This window comes from Capra hircus, chromosome 8, assembly GCF_001704415.2.
Source record: "Capra hircus breed San Clemente chromosome 8, ASM170441v1, whole genome shotgun sequence".
In the NCBI taxonomy this organism is placed as follows: Eukaryota; Metazoa; Chordata; class Mammalia; order Artiodactyla; family Bovidae; genus Capra; species Capra hircus.
Window position 1 is genome coordinate 49,038,885 of NC_030815.1, and position 21,160 is coordinate 49,060,044.

General features: G+C 37.4%; 1 long non-coding RNA gene across 3 annotated transcripts in view; it reads right to left on the reverse strand.

Annotated features, from left to right (window-relative positions):
• LOC108633238 overlaps window positions 472–21,160 on the reverse strand; it is a 57,029-nt gene continuing 36,340 nt past the window's right edge. For 2 of the 3 annotated variants that reach the window (XR_001918444.1, XR_001918443.1), the window contains exons 3-4: window positions 4,582–5,011; window positions 1,882–3,946 (exon numbers count right to left, since the gene is read on the reverse strand). This is a non-coding gene — a long non-coding RNA (uncharacterized LOC108633238). Of the gene's footprint in view, window positions 505–1,881; window positions 3,947–4,581; window positions 5,012–21,160 lie in introns of those variants that run through there. The other variant, XR_001918445.1, reaches the window with a different exon arrangement.

Consider the following 21,160-nt stretch of genomic DNA (forward strand, 5'->3'; position numbering starts at 1 on the left):
ATAATAATAATAATAATAAATTTTTTTAAATCTAAAAAAAAATATTTTAAAAATCTGTGTAATCTCCTCTCCTTGGCTGTGGATAGAACAGTGAATATGATGAGGTGTTATTTGTATGATTATGTTACATTTTATGCAGGATTTTTTGTAGCATAATAAATATGGTAAATAAATATTTTTAAAATTTTATTTTGTTTTGGTTGCACGGGGCTTTCATTGCTGTGTGGGCTTTTCTCTAGTTACAGCAAGCGAGGCCACTCTCCAGTTGCCATGTGCGGACTTCTCATTGCAGTGGCTTCACCTGTTGCAGAGAACCGACCCTAAAGTGAGCCAGTCCAGCGGTTGCAGCTCCCGGGCACGAGCACACAGGCTTGTCGTGCCACATGGGCTTAGCATCTCTTCAGGATGTGGGATCTTCCCGGACCAGGGATCAAACCCATTTCTCCTGCATTGCCAAGTGGATTCCTCACCACTGCACCACCAGGGAAGCCCTAAATCGACAGACTGAAAAAAAAGAAGATCCCAACATTGAGAAAGTAAATATTCACATAGAATAAAAATAAATATATTGAGATATTTTGTAGGAAATTTGGTAATGCATATTAAAAGGCAGAGGACTATGACTGAGGACTCAAACTAGTTTTCCTTTCCTTGTGTTGCTTTCTGGTATTTCATGAGATTGTCTTCTTTATCCAAATCTCAAATAAGATAAGATTGGTTAAAAGCTATGGCTCCACACTGAAAGCAGTGATTTTATTAATGAATGATTGATATAAAAATAAAGTCCAAGAATATATCTCATAAATTCACAAGGCCTCAAAGTACCTTTCAAGATCCTCTAGTATCTCCTTCCAAAATGCTTTACGGGATCAGATGTTCGTTGCCCATAGGCAATTATCTCTTTACCTGTGTTCAAACATCTCAGGAACATTGTGTGTGTGTGTGTATGTTTGTGTCTGTGTGAACAGGTAGTGGATTCTTTGCTATGCAACTCAGATATCGCAGTTTATAACATGGACCTGATAAAAATAGATCACTTTTTTTTTTAACAGAGACTTTGAGCTTTCTCCTTAGCACTATTCACCTATTTTCCTCCATCATAAGAGACATGCAGACAGTTTAAATGGCCAGTAGGCTGGGAAGTTATTAGAAGGATTCAGGAATAAAGAAGTTCAATGGATTAGATGCCATTTGAAGTTCATTATGACTCAGATTCTATGATTCTGTAATTTTTCTGAAGGCATATTTATTCTGCGCCCCCTCCTTAAATTCAAACTAGTGAGCTGGGACTGTGTTTTTCTGATGCAAAACCCTGGTTTTTGCATCTCTCTGTGTTAAGAAATACCATATATTTTTGTAACTCACCCCATACAACTTGAGGAAACTACTGTATTTTGTTTTGATATAGTTATGCACTGTCGTAGCACAGTATTTATTATCACAACTTTTTTAAGCAAAATATTGTTCACATTTTGTAAATAGTGAAAATCTTTTCTCCAATTTTATGTTTCTTCTTTCAAGGCTGTGAAAGTTTGTATTATGTGCTAAAATTTCCTAATTTCTCTGTTATGCAATAGTGGATAATTTTTGAAAATGCATATAGACATATTATGCTTTAAAAATGATTCAGTTGTTTTATTTAAAGATATGCCCTACTGTTGAGATTTTTCCCTTAAATGTCATTTTGTCCATGGATATTCTCTAAGCTTCAACCATTTAAATTTTGCAGGCTCTAGACTTAACTACTCCTGTACTTAGGTACTTAGTTATAAATATTAACTCTGAGAACAAACTTTATCATTAAGCTGGCATTAACCTATCCAACTTTATTGACAAGAGAAAACAAAACAAAACAGGCATAACATTTGAAACACCGTTGTGACATTAAAACATTTATTAAGACATTCATATTAATGATAGGATACTTTATAAATGTATATAAACTTCATAGTGGCCATCATAACTCCAGCATCTGTTTTTAGTAGGCTTTCAAGGTTTAAGATATCAATCCAACATCTTGCCTTTAGCATTTGAAAGATAATTAGTGGCTTCAATTAAAGGCCAATGAGGGACTTATACCATGCAACCCACACAGAAATCAAACCTATGATTATTCCAATGTTATAATCAACTGTACTACAGACACAAAAAACCTCTTAATGAGGTAAAAAACACAAGGAAAAGTCTATGTTAAAATGTCACCATGTCACCTTTTACCATGTTATGAGGCATCCTTTCAAATAAATTATTAGCAAACAGTACTATGCCAACATGTTGTAAAAAAACAGCAATAAAATTACTTATAAAAATCAAAGAATCCTGTATGAAATAACATATACTTTAAATTTTGAGACGTGCATTTTGAAAATATTTTTTAGTGTTCCCGAAATTTGTGGGAAATGGCTTAAAACTATAAAAATCGAGGGGGTCGTTGCTGTTGTAGTTAAATCTTTTCAAGTAACTGGGTGCTCATTTGAGGGGAGAAAAACAGCTGTAAGAATAACTTTATGAAACACAATACCAGACTTTTAAAGACTATTTGTAAATATGTTTCACAGAAAGTTTCTACCTGTACTCTAAACAGGTAACAAATAGAAAGGGTAAATATAAAAAAGAACATTTTATTAACTAAAGTATCCCAAGAGGATAGCCAATATTAACTTAATAGATAAGTGTGGAATGAATGGATATGCAATCAAGTGTAGTGTTTTAAGTCTTAAAAATGTCTTGAAAAATTTTGTATTTCCAATCATATTTCTAAGACACTTTTATTTATTCCCTGAACCTTGGCTATCTGCAAGAATCATGAAAAAAAAATATACACCATATTTATGGTTGAGTCTTGTCTTCTAGAGATAAAGTCATTCTTCCACAAAGAACACGTAATTATTTTAAATAATGGTCTAAATGTTAGTGGTGTATCACCATAAATTTTAGTTGTATAAACTAAAAATCCTACAGTATATAAAATTTTTACAGTGACAAGATTTTAAGCAATTAATGTTACAACCAGTGGGAGTCATATTTTTATATTTCCTCTCAATCATAATGTATAATGACAGCTGATATTTTATTAATAAAAATCATTTGTTCAATGACTTCAGCCAGCCATCATCTTGTTTAATTTGCTCTGATGCTATCAAACATCAGTGCTTTAAAGAAGTGTGGAATGAGAATAGTGATTTGAGGTGATAAAAATAAGTTAAACGAAAACTCATGTTTATAACTGCGTGCTATTTTATTTTTTGTCATAAAATTAATTCTTTTCCAAGACTTGCAAACTTAAGTGTTTCTCATAACATTTCATGGGTTTCTTGAGCTTTGAACCTAGCTTAGTAACTCATTAACTTTCAGGTCATCTTGAAATATTTCTTATGGAATCCATGTTGATTTATCAGGTATGATAAAGTTTTAAAAAACAAATTAATATTTTAGGAATACTATATACGTTTATGGGAACACTATTAAATAATAATGAGATTACTTTCATGAAACTTTTACCTCTTTTAAAGTTCATGTTATATCTTGTAACAGAAATAATTATGTACAGTTCCAAGATAGAAAACATTCATAACAGTTAAGGTTATAACTAGGATGCTACTTACAGATGAGAGTATGTCAAAGAAGTAAATCTGAAAAGGCTGTGATAGTAAGAGTAAAATAAATATTCATTATACTGAAAAGAATTTTAAAAATTAAATATAGCAAAGAAACTAATGGCAATTTGAAAGATAACTAATGATCAAGTTTCACCACTGAAAATCAATAATAACATTAGTAATTGAAGATCAGTTATAATACCAATCATGGTGGGAGGCTGCGGGAAGAAGAGAAAGCAAATGAGATGTCCTCCCAGTCTTCCTGCAGTCTTAAAGGATAATCTTGATTAAGAAGATTACTGTTTTTGGCTTGGATGGCTCCATCATTCTGATTTTGTCCATTCCAACTGGAAATAAACATAACTGTGTGTTGTTTTTTTTCTTTCTTAGATCTAATGCAGACAAGTCATCGTATTAAGATAAAAGGGGTATTGTTTCCCTTTTAATCAAAAGAAGGTCTGTTTAAGATATATGCTTCTTACATATAAATTTTATCAAATTTTTTTCTAAATAAAAGAGTGAAAAGAAAATGTCTCTCATGTAAAGTTAGGTTTAGGAAGCATTTTGTTTTACCTGAAAAATAAATTTAGATGCTGGACTGTGAACCCACTGGGACATCATGGCTGAGTCTTCATCAAGTGTGTTTCATGTACCTCCTGTGTGTCTCATTCTAAGCTACCAGATGCTGGAAAGAATGGAAAATAAAAACTCTAGTCTTAGGCAACTAACTCCTTATTTCCAGCCTAAGAAAACATGTGTGTGAGTGTGTGTGTGTGTGTATGTGTGTGTGTTAGTTATTAATATAACCAGTGATTTGGTAGAACTCTAAATTAAAAGATACACATCTGACTATTTTCTACAAAAATCAGAAAGAATAGATTTCACTTTCAAAGATATTGTTTTGAAGATTCTCAAGCTGTGGTACAGTATGAATTCAGTCACTTATCCAGATAATGTGCTTTACCTAACAGCCGGAACCTACCTCTCAACATAACATTGTGAAGTGATTTTTCAAAAGTCCTTTGAGAGAGAGAAAAAAAAAGATCTGTAAAAGAAAACAGCATATATATATATTTGGATAGCCATGAAATAAATGCCTTCAAATGTATTGCTTACAGAGTCAAGCAATGTGATGTCAAGCAATTTTTTTTAATACACTGTTCTGCATTACAAATTCAAATATCAGAAAGACACTTACTTAAAGGCCAAAAGTTAATTCTGTTAAAAATTATTTTGGTTACTTTAAGTCATGAGAAAGGATGACATTTCCAAGCTTGTCTATTCTCTCTTGTCCGAATCCCAAGAAATCATCTTCCATGGGGACACTGCTGCATTGGGATGACCATGTACAAGTTTCACATTTTTCTGGGCTTTTTCCAGTTCTGCTCTGATTCCTTGCAGTTCATGGGCAGCTGAAATACAAGGAAGAATAAGGTTGAATCTTCCCAGAAAGTATCATTAAAATCACTGCAGCTATTTCATTAATGAAAAACTTTAGAAAAATGCGCTGATGGGAGAGTATCTGGTAGAGTTTAGATTGTGGTGAGGGGAAAAAAGAAGCGAAATGCTGAATATGTGAATTAACATAATTAAAGATTGTAATAAATACCACCAAAGAAGTAACTAGGGTGCTGTGGTAATGAGGTTTGATTATGTAAAGCTGGTTAGAGATGATATCCCAGAGCGGATGGGTTTGAGGTGTATCTTGAAGAGTGGAGAGAAGCTGACCACAGTGACAAGGAGAGGCTTGGCACTCCCAGTTACACCAGGGGCTTCTTCACACTCCCCTTCATGGTGTTCCGTGAGCACAGATCGTGTGTTCCACTTCTACCCATACGTTCTTATGCTTTAGTACTCAGCTCAGGCATTTATCTGCTCAGAAGTTATTCCTGAATCTGTCTTTGCTATTTTTCTCCAGGATGTGTTAGATACAGTTTCTTATTGCTCCCCTAATAATCCACAAATACCTGCCTTACCACACTTCCCTTACCGCACTGAAATTATATGTCCTTATGCCGTTTTATAATCTTGGAATCTAGCACTCTGCCTCATAAATTGTGACTGAAAAAAATGAGGGTTTATTATTCACAAAAATTGCAAATAAAACTTTGACCCATGACAGAGCAATGGATGATACAGTAAAAGCTTGTAACTGAGGCTCTACCAGGCTCAAACTGGATTATAAAGTACACTTTCCAACCTACCTTTTCTCTCTCCCATCTTTCTTTTCCTTTGTTTGCTTGTTGAAGGAAATGTTCTTTCCTTCCATAAACCTATCATTTTTCTTCATCAGAGCCTATATACATTGGAAGAAGCTAAAGGGAAAAAGGCAGAACAGTAGATTTTCCATAAAAATCAATTATAGTGTCAAAAATTTTTAAGTGTATTCCTAGGGAATATTAGTAAAATCATGTCTGCATGCTATTTAAAATGAGCTATTAAATCATCCCATAATCTGGAAGTGAGGTTGAAAGCTTTAATTCAAGTTTTGTTAAGTGGATTTATCAACTGACTTTATATTATCAAATTTGCTTAAGTACTTCTCACCTATTGTCTCTGCAGTAGGCAAAATAGTGGCATCTGAAAAATATCCTCCCACGGGATGTCTTAATGCCCTCAAACCCGTGAACTAGGTTACATGACAAAGGGGAACTGAAGTTGCAGTAAAATTAAGGTTGCTAATCAGCTGCTTAAATTAAGGAGATTTTCCTGGACTACCTGGGTGGCTCTAATGTCATCACAAAGGTTATTAAAAGTGGAAGTATTCTTAGAAGAGGAGAGTCAGAGGCAGAGGTGTGACAACAGATGTACTGTCAGATACTATGTTGCTGGTTTCAAAGTTGGAGGAAAAAGCACAAACCAAAGAATACAGGCAGCTTTAGAAGCTGCAAAAAGCAGGAAATGAATTTTCCCCTTGTCGTTGCTCACATCTTGATTTTGGCCCAGTGAGAACTGTGTTGGCCTTGTGACCTGCGGAATAAGATAATAAATTTGTGTGTTTTTAAGTCACTTAATTTGTGGTTATTTGTTAAAGATATAATGAATATGAATATAGTGAATATATTCACTTATATATGACAATATATGAATATATAATGATATAATGAATACAGTAAATGAATATAGTCTTCACTCCCCAAAATTGAAGTTTGAAAAGTAACTCAAGAGAAAAATAACATAGCATTTTTTTTCAAGTACACTATTAATTTTGTAATTTACAAGAAGCATTTTAAATTAAGACTACACTATTGATACTATATCAGTTCAGTTCAGTTGCTCAGTCGTGTCCGACTCTTTGAGACCACATGAACTGCAGCACACCAGGCCTCCCTGTTCATCACCAACTCCCAGAGTTCACTCAGACTCGCGTCCATCGAGTCGGTAATGCCATCCAGCCATCTCATCCTCTGTTGTCCCCTTCTCCTCTTGCCCCTAATCCCTCCCAGCATCAGAGTCTTCTCCAATGAGTCAACTCTTCCCATGAGGTGGCCAAAGTATTGGAGTTTCAGCTTTAGCATCAGTCCTTCCAATGAATATTTAGGACTAATTCCCTTTAAGATGGACTGGTTGGATCTCCTTGCAGTCCAAGGGGCTCTCAAGAGTCTTCTCCAACACCACAGTTCAAAAGCATCAATTCTTCAGCGCTCAGCTTTCTTCACAGTTCAACTCTCACATCCATATATGACTACTGGAAAAACCATAGATAACTCATATGAATCTGCTGTATAGCATAGAGAACTCTATTCAGTATTCTGTGGTGATCTAAGTGGGAAAGAAATTCAAGGAAGAGGGTATATATGTATATATGTGGCTGATTCTCCTTGCTGTATAGTAACCAACACAACATTGTAAAGAATAACATTTTTTTAAAAGATTACAATTAAGGAGAATAACTTCTTGTACTGACCCAAGTGAGAATACAAGGAAGTAGTCAAGCTAACATCCCAAGGTTCAAACTTCTAATCTTCCCTCTGTTTCTCTTCGTGAGTTCTAAGTCTTAGAGTGTGAAGAAGCTTCCAACCTGAGTTGCTGGGGCTATGAAAGCTCTCTGTTTCCTCCTCCAGAAGACCAACTATCAATACTGACACTTGAAAAGATACAGAATTCTACAAATTGTCTACAAGACCATTTCAGACTTTTACAAATGCAAACATATGATTAAATACATGATTGCAGTAGTTTTCTGCAAATAAAAAAAAGTGGAGTAACTGCAAGGCAATTATGTCAAGCATTATTCTTTAGGACTAAGCCTCTGGAAGGCTGAGAAAGAACTTGCATTTATCTGTTGAATTTTACCTTACTTAAAGAAGGTAGCTGGAGAACCAAATGGCAACCCACTCCAATATTCTTGCCTGGAGAATACCCCTGGACAGAGGAGCCTAGCAGGCCATGGTCCATGGGTCACAGAGTCGGACACGACTGAAGCCACTAAGCAAGCAAGCAAAGAAGGCAGCTGCAAATAGTTTTGAATCATTTCCCTTCTACTAACCAAGAATACTAACAGCAGAGGGAATGAGAAAAGAAATGTATGGATAATAGCAGGAAGGATATTTAACATTAAAAACGAGCTTCCATACATCAACATGGATCAGTCATAGGTATACATGTTCACTCCCTCTTGAGCCTCCCTTCCACCTCCTACCCCATCCCACCCTCTAGGTTGTCACAGAGCCCTGGTTTGAATCCCCTGATTCACACAGCAAATTCCTGCTGGCTATCTATTTTACACATGTCAGTGTATGTATTTCCATGCTACTCTCTCCATTCATCCCACCCTCTCCCTCCTATTCCCGACTCCTGCCCCCAGGTACACAAGTCTCTTCTCTATGCCTGCCTCTCCACTATTGCCCTGCAAATAGGTATATCAGGACTATCCTTCTAGATACCATTTTTTTTCTGTGTGTGTGAGTCACTTCAGTCATGTCTGACTCTTTGTGATGCTATGGACTGTAGCAGGTCAGGCTCCTCTGTCCATGGGATTCTCCAGGCAGTTTCTTTCTTTTTTTTTTCAGGCAATTTCTTTCTTTCTTCAGGTTGCCATTTTTTTTTCTCCAGGGGATCTTCCTGACCCAGGGATCCAACCTGCATCTCTAGCAAGTCCTGAACTGGCAGGCGAATTCTTTACCATTGTGCCACCTGGGTAGCCCAAGGAAAAGTTTACATTCCAATTACCTTCACTGGACCTTACCAGTGTCTGTTCTTCTGTACTACTTGGTCATAATCTGGTTCAAATATTCTCTTTGGTATTTTTATTTTCCTCTCATGGTCATATTTATAGAGACATGAGAGAGAATCCTCATAAAAGTGTATTAGCTAAATGCAATCTCTGCTCCTTACTGCTTGGACACATTTTATAGGGTAAAACCTCAACAAACCCCAATTATAAGGAGAGACAGTAATGATTAAGGCCACCCATTTCTTATTGTGCTGGTATTAGTAACATGAAGAGTAGCTGAGACTCTGGATCACATGTCTCCCCTGCACTTGGGCATGGGTAGCGTCACTTTTCAGCCCAGCGGTAATCAATACAACCTGGAGCTAAATGGTAAAGCAGCTGCCTTCCTTGGTCAAATCTAGACTTAGAAACATGCTCACACATCACTTTTGGAAAGGGTATCTTTTGGGTTCAAAAATTTAATCTGAATAGCTTAAAAACAGAGTTTTAACAGAAGGTAACCTTAAACATGAACCCCACTTGGGTCTCTATACAGGTATTTTTGTTTTGATGATCTTTCCTGCTCTTTTAAAGCTTATGAGGATTTTTCAAAGCATGCTTTATTTAGAGTTTCTCTATAACTCCCTGCAAATGAGGAGAATGGTAAATTTAGTGATAGAGATGGATTATATTTTGGGAGACTGGAAAAAGATCAAGGTCTTAAAGAAATAGCAATAAGTTCTCTTACACACACACACACATCTCCCACTAAGTTATACATCGTGAGCACCACTAATTTCACATTCTTATTTCACAACATCTGATAGTCATAAGGTATCTATTAGTATTTTTAGACCCATTTAAAAATATCAACAAGAAACTAAAACAGAGCCACATGCTTACTAAAAACAGGTCTGCTATAGTGTCCAGGCAATCATAAGAGAATAAAAACTCACATTTCCAAACTTCATTAAAGGAATGATGAAAACTCACTTTTACTTATCTGAAATATTCAGAGTCTGGGTGTGACTTAATGGGAACATTCATATCTCCCCACTAGAATGTAATCTCCAAGAAGGAAGAGATTTTGCTTGGTTGATTCATTGCTGCATAGCTGGTACTTAGAATTACTGCCTGGGCCAGAGTAGATATCTATTGAACATCAACTAAACAGTTCAATGAATTAAAGAGTTTGACACAGAAACTAATAAAACACTATGAAACAGTAGTTAAACTTAATGCAGGCATTACTGATTCCTGAGTGCCTCACAATGATGAAATTAAAATATTGTCTGGATCTGCTGATGTATTGGAGAAGGCAATGGCACCCCACTTCAGTACTCTTGCCTGGAAAATCCTATGGACAGAGGAGCCTGAAAGGCTGCAGTCCATGGGGTCGCTGAGGGTCGGACACGACTGAGTGGCTTCACTTTCACTTTTCACTTTCATGCATTGGAGAAGGAAATGGCAACCCACTCCAGTGTTCTTGCCTGGAGAATCCCAGGGACGGCGGAGCCTGGTGGGCTACCGTCTATGGGGTCGCACAGAGTCAGACACGACTGAAGTGACATAGCAGCTGATGTATAGTGTGTTTGCTGCAATGAATCAAAATCAAGAAAATGGTGTAGGTAAACTTTATTATATAAGTAGAAAATTACTTAATTTCATACTAGAAATGGGTGAACGCTGCAAGTTGAAATGATCTGTCCATTGATGTTCCTAATATAGTAGAAGGAAAAAAAATGGTGTCTTAAGTGCTTAGTGTCTGATGTCATTGATAGTTTTGTAAAACTCTATAGGGTAGAAGGGTTCTGGTACTAACCTGTGCATTGTACATAGTTCTAATGCATTGTATTGACCTCTAGTACTTCTATAATGGCAGATTGCACATTCAAAACTTTAAGCATTAAACATAAATAACTTATAAATAAATAAAGACTGTCTTGGTGCCTGGCATGGAGATTTACCTAGCTATTATTAAAGACCTACATTAGTTCACCTAGATTGTACTCCTGCTATATATAGAAGAGGATATTGTTCAGTTGCATCAACAGGTTCTCCATCTACTCAGCATTTGTCAAGCCTATCCATGTGGGGCAGGAGTGAAAGTGTGAACCTTCTAGCATGTGCATACATGCAGATAGTGGTTTCGTGTGTGTACTTGCATTTATGTGTTTATCTATCTAGATGTCTTCCCACCTATAGACCCAAAAGGTTAAGTTCTTAGTAGCTTTTAGAGGTGTGACCGGATGTGCAAGTTTTCCTCTACACTATTGGTCAGTAGGGGGCGCTATCACCTACCGCTGAAGCAGGAAGGTACAAATGCAAGTTGATTTTTTGTGAGGACCTGTACATCAGGTCCTGTATACATTATATCCTCAAAATAAGAACTGTAGATTTTTATTGCCAGGTACGTGATGGTGTATAATTTTTAACAAGATAATAAATTAGGTCAATGGTAGGCTTTAGTACTTATGTACCACAGCATAGGTCTTTCCAGGTGGTGCTAGAGGTAAAGAACCCACCCACCAAAGCAGGAGACATAAGAGATTCAAGTTCGATCCCTGAGTCAGGAAGATCCCTTGGAGGAAGAAATGGCAACCCACTCCAATATTTTTGACTGGAGAATCCCATGGACAGAGGATACTGGGCTGCTACAGTCCCTAGGTTCGCATAGAGTTGGATACAACTGAGATCGCATGCAATTCATGCAGAAAGACAAGGTGTGTATCCTTTACCTTTTCATCTTTTCTCATAAAACCCATTTGCTTGATTATTTGTCTTTACGTTGCATTTGGTGCACATCCTTTGTCATTTGCAGATATTCAGGAAAAAAATGGAAAAATTAAAAAGGGCAATAAAAGTCCATATGACATATAAGCCACTTTTAAAAATTTAACATGATGTTTGGATTTATCTCAAAATTTTTATCATCTACTACATATAAGCCCTATATTAAACACTTATCAGACATATTCTTATTTAGTTCTCAAAAATTAGCTTCACAATTGGTTTTATTAATCAAATTCTACTGGTGAAGGAATCACTGCTTAGAGAAGATGGGAGACTTCTTCAGGCTCAAAGCACTAAAAAGTGGTTAATTTGACATTTGAACCCTAGTTTTTGACTCTAATTCCATGTAACTTTCTCTTCTAAATTACTCCTCTAATCAGCTATTTGCCCAGCCGCTGGTACATGTCTAGTATATCAGATTACTCTCTCTTCAGAGATAAGTTTCCTCTTCCTCATTCTCATGGCCTACACTTGAGAAAAACATCTTGCTCAATTTTATCATGTGTTAAAGGTGCTCTTCTGTAAGTAACTGTTAGTTGCTCAGCCGTGCCTGACTCTTTGTGACCCCATGGACTGCAGCCCATCAGACTCCTGTGTCCATGAGATTTTCCAGGCAAGGATACTGGAGTGGGTTTGCCATTTCCTTCTCCAGGGGATCTTCCCAATCCAGGGATCGAACCCGGGTCTCCTGTACTGCAAGCAGATTCTTTACCAACTGAACTACAAGGGAAGCCCGAAGTGCTAATGGCATTGAAAGAATCTGTTACTTTTATATTATGAAGAGTCTGCCATTCTGCTCTGTGCTAGCTGGGCCTGGCATACAGCAGAATATTCTGGGAAACTTAGGCAGTCAGTGGCCTTGTCACCTGTCCAGAAAGGCAGGAAAACCACAGAGACTAAGAGGTTGAATCATTAAGAAGCTGACTAGAGGATAAATGGAATCTGTCCACATATCCCCACTGTGGCTTTGTTAATGATATTTATTCTTTATTTACTACAATGTCTGATACAATTATCATGCCTTATAATTGCATTTGGGGATATAAGGAAAGATGTCTTAAATCTAAACTTTTTTTTAATCAAGATAACCAGCAGTGTATGTTATTCAAAAGCTGTTGGGTCTTATTTGTTGACACCTTGTTATCAAAAGGGAAGGTGAGTTATTGAGTAATTTCATTTAATTCTTGGAAATTGCACACAAAATACATTATAATAAGAAACATGTAGGGGCTTCCCTGGTGGCTCAGTGGTAAAGAATCCACCTGCCAATGCAGGAGACATAGGTTCTATCCCTGGTCCAGGAGGATCTCACACGCAATGGAGCAGCTAAACCCATGGGCCCCAACTATTGAGCCTGTTCTCTAGAGCCTAGGAGCTGCAATTACTGAGCCCACGTGCTGCAACTGCTGAAGCAAGCATGCCCTAGAGCCCACGCTCAGCAATAAGAGAAGCCAAGCCAATGAGAAGCTCGTGCAGACAAATAAAGGTTGACACAAGCCCTGCTTGTACAGGGCTTCCCTGATAGCTCAGTTGGTAAAGAATCCGTCTGCAGTGCAGGAGACCCTGGTTTAATTCCTGGGTTGGGAAGATCTTCTGTAGAAAGGTAGGCTACCCCATCCAGTATTCTGGCCTGAAGAATTCCATGGACAAAGATCGGACACGACTGAGCAGCTTTCACTTTCACTATTCCACTTTCCTGCTCATACACAACTGGGAAAGTCCATGCAGCAAGGAAGATCCAGCACACCCAAAGAATAAATACATTATGAAAAAAAGAAACATGTAACAGAAGCATAAGCTCTGTTTACATGGAGTCATTATTCATTAATTTTTGTGTGTGTATTGATATAATTGTTTGTTTATTTAAGGATATGATTATCTTTAAATATCCTTGGCAATTCCTAAACTTTGATTTTATTTATTATAGGTGAGATCTTGCACTAATTTTAACATGTAATCTCCAAATTAATAGTATTTTGATTCTGTTCAACAACTCTTGCTTAACCTGACTCTATGCCAAACAGATTGAATGACTTTTTAAAGAATAGTTACATATTAATTGTATTATTTATTTAAAACTACAAAACATCTAACCTTTAAACACTACCACCACCACCCATTTCCTTTGATTGGATTGTTAGTCTTTCCTTTGACGTAGTGGACAGAAATGTGAGTCTGGATTGAAAGAGCGAAGACCTAATCTAACAAATTGTGTCAATAATGCTTGAGATCTCCTGGGAGGTTTGATTTAGATTAGATAATCCCTAAAGTCCTACAGAGACAGTATAGTGCACTGTTTAAGAGTACAGAACTCAGAGACAGCTGTGTGCGGGTGCTAATTCGCTTCAGTTGTGTCCATCTCTTTGTGACCCTATGCACTGTAGCCTGTCGAGCTCCTTTGTCCACAGGATTCTCCAAGCAAGAATACTGGAGTGAGTTGCCATGTCCTCCTCCAGGCGATCAGTCTGACCTGGGGATCAAACCTCATCTCCTGTGTCTCCTGCATTGGCAAGCGGGTTCTTTACCACTAGTGTCACCTGAGAAGCTAACTTGAGTTCAAATCCCCAGTTCTAATACCTACTAGCTGTGTGACCTTGGGCAGGTTGCTTAAAGCCTCTGTTTCTTCACCTAACAAATGGGAATAAAAACAGCACCTACTTTATAAGTTTAACAAGTATTAATGAGTTCATGTGAGAAGAGCACCTAGAACTTGGCCCTGTACTATATATATGTGTGTGTGTGTGTGTGTGTGTGTGTGTGTGTGCGTGTGTGTATATATATGTACCTGTTTGGGGGTTCCTAGGTGGCTCAGATGGTAAAGCATCTGCCTGCAATGTGGGAGACCTGGGTTCAATCCCAGGGTCGGGAAGATCCCTTGGAGAAGGAAATGGCAACCCATTCCAGTACTCTTGCCCGGAAAAATCCATGGACAGAGGAGCCTGGTAGGCTACAGTCCATGGGGTTGCGAAGAGTCGGACACGACTGAACGACTTCACTTTCACTTTTTGAGTGGCAATAGTGGTAAAGAACCTGCGTGCCATTGCAGGAGACAGAAGAGATGTGGGTTTGATCTCTGGGTGGGGAAGATCCCCTGGAGGAGGGCATGGCAACCTACTCCAGTATTCTGGAGAATCCCATGGGCAGAGGAGCCTGGTGGCTACGGTCCATAGGGTTGCATCGAGTCAGACACAACTGAAGCGACTTAGCACATATGCATGCACCTGTTGCTATTATCTAATTTGAGTTAAATATTCAGAAATTTGTAAAATTCTGAGCAGCTCAGATACTCAACATTTACTCTTTGAGCCTCTAACTGCATACCAACTGCTACACCAAATTTATTCTTACCACTTTTAGATTATATCAATTGTTGTCACCTTTCAATTCTATCTACATAGAACCAAAATCTGTTTGTTTTTTTTTCCCTTTTTACAATCTGTAACAATAAGGAAATTGAAACACATTCTATATGGTGCTAGAATCAGTAGGAAGAATAGGCTATTTGTATGTTATCCATCTTAGTCGGGTGTGTGTTTTATCCAACTTGTTCTACAAGTCAGTACAAATGTTTGCATATTGTGCAACAAAATACTTTTTTCCACAGTTGTATTCTTTTCTTTCTTTGAGCCACCTGAAAAAAACTCAGCTTTTTGTTGATGCAAAATCTATCCATCCAGGGCACTCCCAGCTCTTCAACTTCAAGCGACAACTAAACTCAGATGAAAAGCACTCATGGGAAGGTATCTAGAAGTGATCAAGGTCTAATCTCATACCAATGCTAAATGAGAGATGTGGGAATTGATCCCACAGTAAGGAACAGCAGCAACAACAAAATACTCCCAATGAATACTTCCTCATTATTTCCCAGGGTTGTAACGTCTCAGATCAAAGATGTTCATGTTCATTAAACAGGGACTGACCAGAGCCACTCCAGTCAGCCAAACAAAACATACAGAAAGGTGGTGCTGCACAAAATCAAGGATGCTGCAAGCTATACTCTATTGCATTCTTTTAACATGCTTGAAGGCACATGTAAGTAGGTGGCATAGGCTATGTTGACTTTGTTCTGGTGGATAGCCCTTGAGTTTTCAAATCTCCATCATCCAGGTGGAAATATAAAAGTTTTGAGTCAGGAACCACACTAAACTCAATCTTTTTCCTATAGAACATCATTTCCTTTATGTTACTGGAGATTTTAAGATTATAAAATATGCCAGTTACTTCAAATCACTAATAAAGCCCTTCATGGTATAACTTTCCCCTCTATTGCTACCCAAAAGACAGCTCATTTTCAGAATTAAAACGCCTGATTTTTCTGATAAAAATATATGCCAAATTGCTTATGTTAACCCTGCTTTGTGAAAATATGTCTACTTCAGGAAGAAGTTGGATGGAAGGAATAATTTATGCCTCAGGGCCTAGATACAACCTTATTCCCTGACTCTGGTTTCAACCGGCTATTCACCAGGCTAGGAAATATCTGAATAGTGAGGATAGTCACAGGAAAGCCATAAAAACCAAAAACATTGCTTTCTGTGGGACATCCCTAGAAATCAAATGAAGTAGATAATATTGAACTACACAAAAGGCTTTCTGCAGTCTTCCCTAAGCCTCCTTCTTGAGGCCACCCTACTTCCCAAGCCGTTCTCCTTCATGAGCTAGAAGGATTAAACCAGTTTCTTTCTCATCTCAAGAATTTGCTACTGTAAAGTGGCAGACACATTTCAGTTATGAGAGGAAAAGAAGTTAACAGAGATGTTAGGTCTGCCATTATTGAACTGCTGAACAAATGCCAACACAGCCTTACTTTCAGATGTCTTGTGATATAAGAAAAATGTCCCTCCATTGTTAAACTTCTATTAGACTGTTTTCTGTTACTTCTAAGTAGAAGCATTCCTTGCTGAAATAGAAGTCCTGAGTCCAGTCTGTTATTTTGAGAATTTTCATTCAGTGATTAACCACACTGATCAATCATTATTTGTTGTTTTCCTGTTGGCTTGGTATAACAAAATGATGTCTGGTGAACTTTTTCTTTTTTTTTTTGAGATAATTAAAATATCTTGTTAAAAGTCAAGACAACTTATGAAGCTTGTTACTCTTTGGCCCATTTCAGCATTTTATTGAGAAATATCATCTCTAATTGAGACAGGGGCTCTTTAATTTTTACTGAATCCTCTGGAAGGGAAGGCTTCCATTCATAACACATAACCCAACATTTTCATCTCTCTTTCAGTTACTCCAAAGACACACTCATCACAGAATGGCAACTTAATCCCAATCTTCTCCCTCAATTTCTTTTCTTTTTTTTTCTTAATTTCTACTTTAAAATAATTTTTAGAGTATTTATTGAATGTGTTACAATACTGCTTCTATTTTCTGCTTTGGTTTTTGGCTCTGAGGCATGTAGGATCTTAGCTTCCCAACCAGGGATTGAACCTTCACCCCCTGCATTGGAAGCAAAGTCCTAACCACTGGGCTACAACACAAGTCCCTCTCCTTCAATTTCTAACATCTTCTTTAAACCTAGCCTCTTGCATCTCCTGTCCTTGCTGTTTACTCTTTTTTATTTTTCTTACTGTAAATAAATTTTCATTGATTTTCAGCAATGAAAATCAATCAGATGGATTACAGTATACTGTTCTTATTCTCGTCCTTCACTCACTATTCCAGGCTGCACAACCAAGCCACAGATTATGGGGACAAGGGAAAAATTCTCCTGGTATGTGAGAGATACAAGAGATTCTAAATATTCACTTGCAATTTTTTTTCTTTACCATAACAAAGGGTAAGATGTTTAAAAGAATAATGTATATAAAATCAATTTTTAGAGAAATATAAACAAAAGGAGAAAGATTTTCTTATTATAATGACTTCATAATAAGGCTGATTTTCCATTTTTTCTATAAAAGATATCTTTAAGACATCTCTTTTATGTTGTTCTGAGTGATGAAACAATTCCTAGGTCTGTAATAGTTCTGTAAATTTTAAGTAGTGCTTGGACATTTTGTTTTCTGTTATTGTCTTGAAAAGAGAACATTTGACAGTTTAGCAGTTCTCTTGCTTTTAATCCATGTTAAGCCCTAGCTAACCCCGTTGCCTCTGATTCATTGCATGAGAGGGAAGAAGTGGCTTTGTTAGTCATAAACCTGACTTCATATATCTTGAGTGAAACCAAAGGATTTGAAACTTAAAGCAAAATTTAAGACATACTTTCATCGTTTCTTTGACTGTACATTTCCCAGTCATAAAATTTGGCTCTTCCAGAGGCAAAGATGTCTGTCTCCCATTAAGTAATTTCAAACTATGTACAATTTATATTTAAATTAAAATCTGTAGAGTTAGTAAAAATCGTTTTTTGGCTTGTTTTCCTAGGATTATCTAATATGAATTGTTTCCAATTTTGAGAGAGTCAGGCCCTTTCTTCTTCCAAATATATTATAAAAAAACTAAAGCCAACACATTTAAAATATTAATAGTATCTTTTATGCAGGAAGTGAAACTATGAGTCTACAGTTTCTGTAATCTATATCAGTTCAGTTCAGTTCAGTTGCTCAGTCGTGTCCAACTCTTTGCGACCCCATGAATTGTCATGCCCAATTAAATATACTTGAAATTATTTTTGATATGAGAAAAGGTAAATTGAGAAGATTTATTTTAATAAAAGAACTGGATACATGCATCACTTAAAAACAACTTTTATCAGATTGTTTTATATGCTGAAAAAAGAGTGAAGAAATATTGTTGGGGTAGTATAAAATCTTTTTTGGAAAAACTAGCTGCTATATTTAAAATGTATCACTGCTTCTAAACTGCACAGACAGATTTCTTGCCGCATAGCCTTACCCTTGTTCATATAATGCTATTAACTAGAACATTTAGGTATGACCTAAATAAAATCCATTATGATTATACAGTGGAGGTGCAAATAGATTCAATGGATTAGATCTGGTAGATGGAGTCCTGAAGTACTGTGGACAGAGGCTGGTAACAGTCCATAGGAGGCAGTGCCCAAAACCATCCCCAAGAAAAAGAAATTCAAGAAAGCAAAGTGGTTTTCTGAGAAAGCCTTACAGATAGCTGAGAAAACAAGAGAAGCAAAAGGCAAAGGAGAATGGGAAAGATATACCCAACTGAATGCAGAGTTCCAGAAAACAGCAACGAGAGATAAGAAAACCGTCTTAAGTGAACAATGCAAAGAAATAGAAGGAAACAATAGAATGGGAAAGACTAGAGGTCTCTTCAAGAATATTGGAGATACTGGGGTAACATTTCATGTAGAGATGGGCACAATAAAGGAAAGAAACGGCAAAGACCTAACAGAAAGTGAAAGTGGCTCAGTCCCGTCTGACTGTGACTCTATGGGCTTTAGCCTTCCGGGATCCTCTATTCATGGAATTCCCCAGGCCATAACACTGGAGTGGGTGGCTGTTCCTTCTCCAGGGGATCTTCCCAACCCATGGATCGAATCCAGGTCTCCCACATTGCATGAAGATTGTTGACTGTCTGAGCAACAGGGAAGCCCAAGAATACTGCAGTGGGTAGCCTATCTCTTCTCCAGAGGATCTTTCTGACCCAGGAATCAATCCAGAGTCTCCTACACTGCAGGTGGATTCTTTACCAACTGAGTTACCAGGGAAGCCCCAGACCTAACAGAAGCAGAAGTTATTAAGAAGAGGTGGCAAGAATGCACAGAACTATACAAAAAATGTCTTAATGATGCAGATAACCATGAGGGTGTGATCACTCACTTAGAGCCAGACATGTGGAGTGTGAAGTCAGGCATACCTTAGGAAGCATTATTATAAACAAAGCAAGTGGAGGTGATGGTATTCCAGCTGAGTTATTTAAAATCCTAAAAGATAATGCTATTAAAGTACTGTACTCGATATAACAGCAAACTTGGAAAACTCAGCAGTGGCCACAAGACTGGGAAAGGTCAGTTTTCATTCCAATTCCAAAGAAGGGTAATGCCAAAGAATGTTCAAACTATCATACAATTGTGCTCATTTCATATGCTAGCAAGGTGATGCTCAAAATCCTTCAAGCTAGGCTTCAGCAGCATGTGAATCCAGAACTTCCAGAGATAAAAGCTGGGTTTAGAAAAGGCAGAGGAATCAGAGATCAAATTGCCAACATCCGTTGGATCATAGAGAAAGAAAGAGAATTCCAGAAAAACATCTTCTGCTTCATTGACTATACTAAAGCCTTTGACTGTGTGGAGCACAGCAAACTGTGGAAAATTCTTAAAGAAATGAGAATACCAGACCACCTACCTGCCTGCTGAGAAACCTGTATGCAGGTCAAGAAGCAACAGTTAGAAACTGACAAGGAACAATGAACTGGTTCAAAATTGGGAAAAGAGTATGTCAACCTATATATTGTCACCCTGTTTATTTAACTTATATGCAGAGTACATTATGCAAAATGCTGGGTTGGATGAATCACAAGCTGGAATCAAGATGGTCAAGAGATATATCAATAATCTCAGATGTGCAGATGATAACACTGTAATAACAGAAAGTGAATAGGAACAAAAGAGCATCTCGATGAGGGTGAAAGAGGAGTGAAAAAAGCTGGCTTGAAACTCAGCATTCAAAAACAAAGATCATAGCATCTGGTCCAATCATTTCATGTCTAATACTAAGCTGTAGTAGTAGTCATGTGTGGATGTGAGAGTTGGACCATAAAGAAGGCTGGGCGCTGAAGAATTGATGTTTTCAAATTGTGGTATTGTAGAAGAATCTTGAGAGTCTCTTAGACTGCAAGGAGATCAAACCAGTCAATCTAAAAGGAAATCAACCTTGAGTATTCATTGGAAGGACTGATGCTGAAGCTGAAGCTCCAACACATTGGCCACCTGATGTAAAGAACCAACTCATTGGAAAAGCCTCTGATGCTGGGAAAGACTGAGGGCAAGAGAAGAAGGGAGATGAGGGGATGAGAAGGGTGTATGGCATCACTAAATCAATGGATGTGAATTTAAGCAAACTCAGGGAGACAGTGAAGAAGAGGGAAGCTTGCTGCAATCCATAGGGTTGCAGAGTCTGCCATGACATAAAGACTGAACAACAACAATGTTCATCTTTCAACAGTAGTAGGATTCTAGGAAACCAAGCGCACTATAACTTTCCCCACTGGAGGGCTTAGTTCTGAAGCACTCATCTTCACTGCTGTATCAGTAAAGATAGGCTTGGTTATTTTCTGAAAATAAATTCCAAATCTTAAGGCCTAGCAGGTACAACTTTACTCTGCTCTTGCCCACACAAAGACATATGTGGGTCCAGTAGCTCTCTAGAGCAGCTCCCTTCTAAACAGTGACTTAGGAAACAGGTTCTTCTTCTTTTTTTTTTTCTTTACAATCTTGTAGATCTATCATTTGGAACTGCAGTCGTATGACAGGGGGAGAAAAAGCTTGATGAAATCACACTTTAATGTCTCTTTAAATGTCTCATTCCAGAGATGACACATCATTGCCACTCAGCCTATTGGCCAAAAGTAATCTTATTGTCCTGATCTAATTACATAGAGACTGGAAGATGGAGGAAAGCACATGAGTTATTTGATGAGTTCTATGGTCTGTGCCTTAGAGTCTAAGGCTTAGAACACATACCAA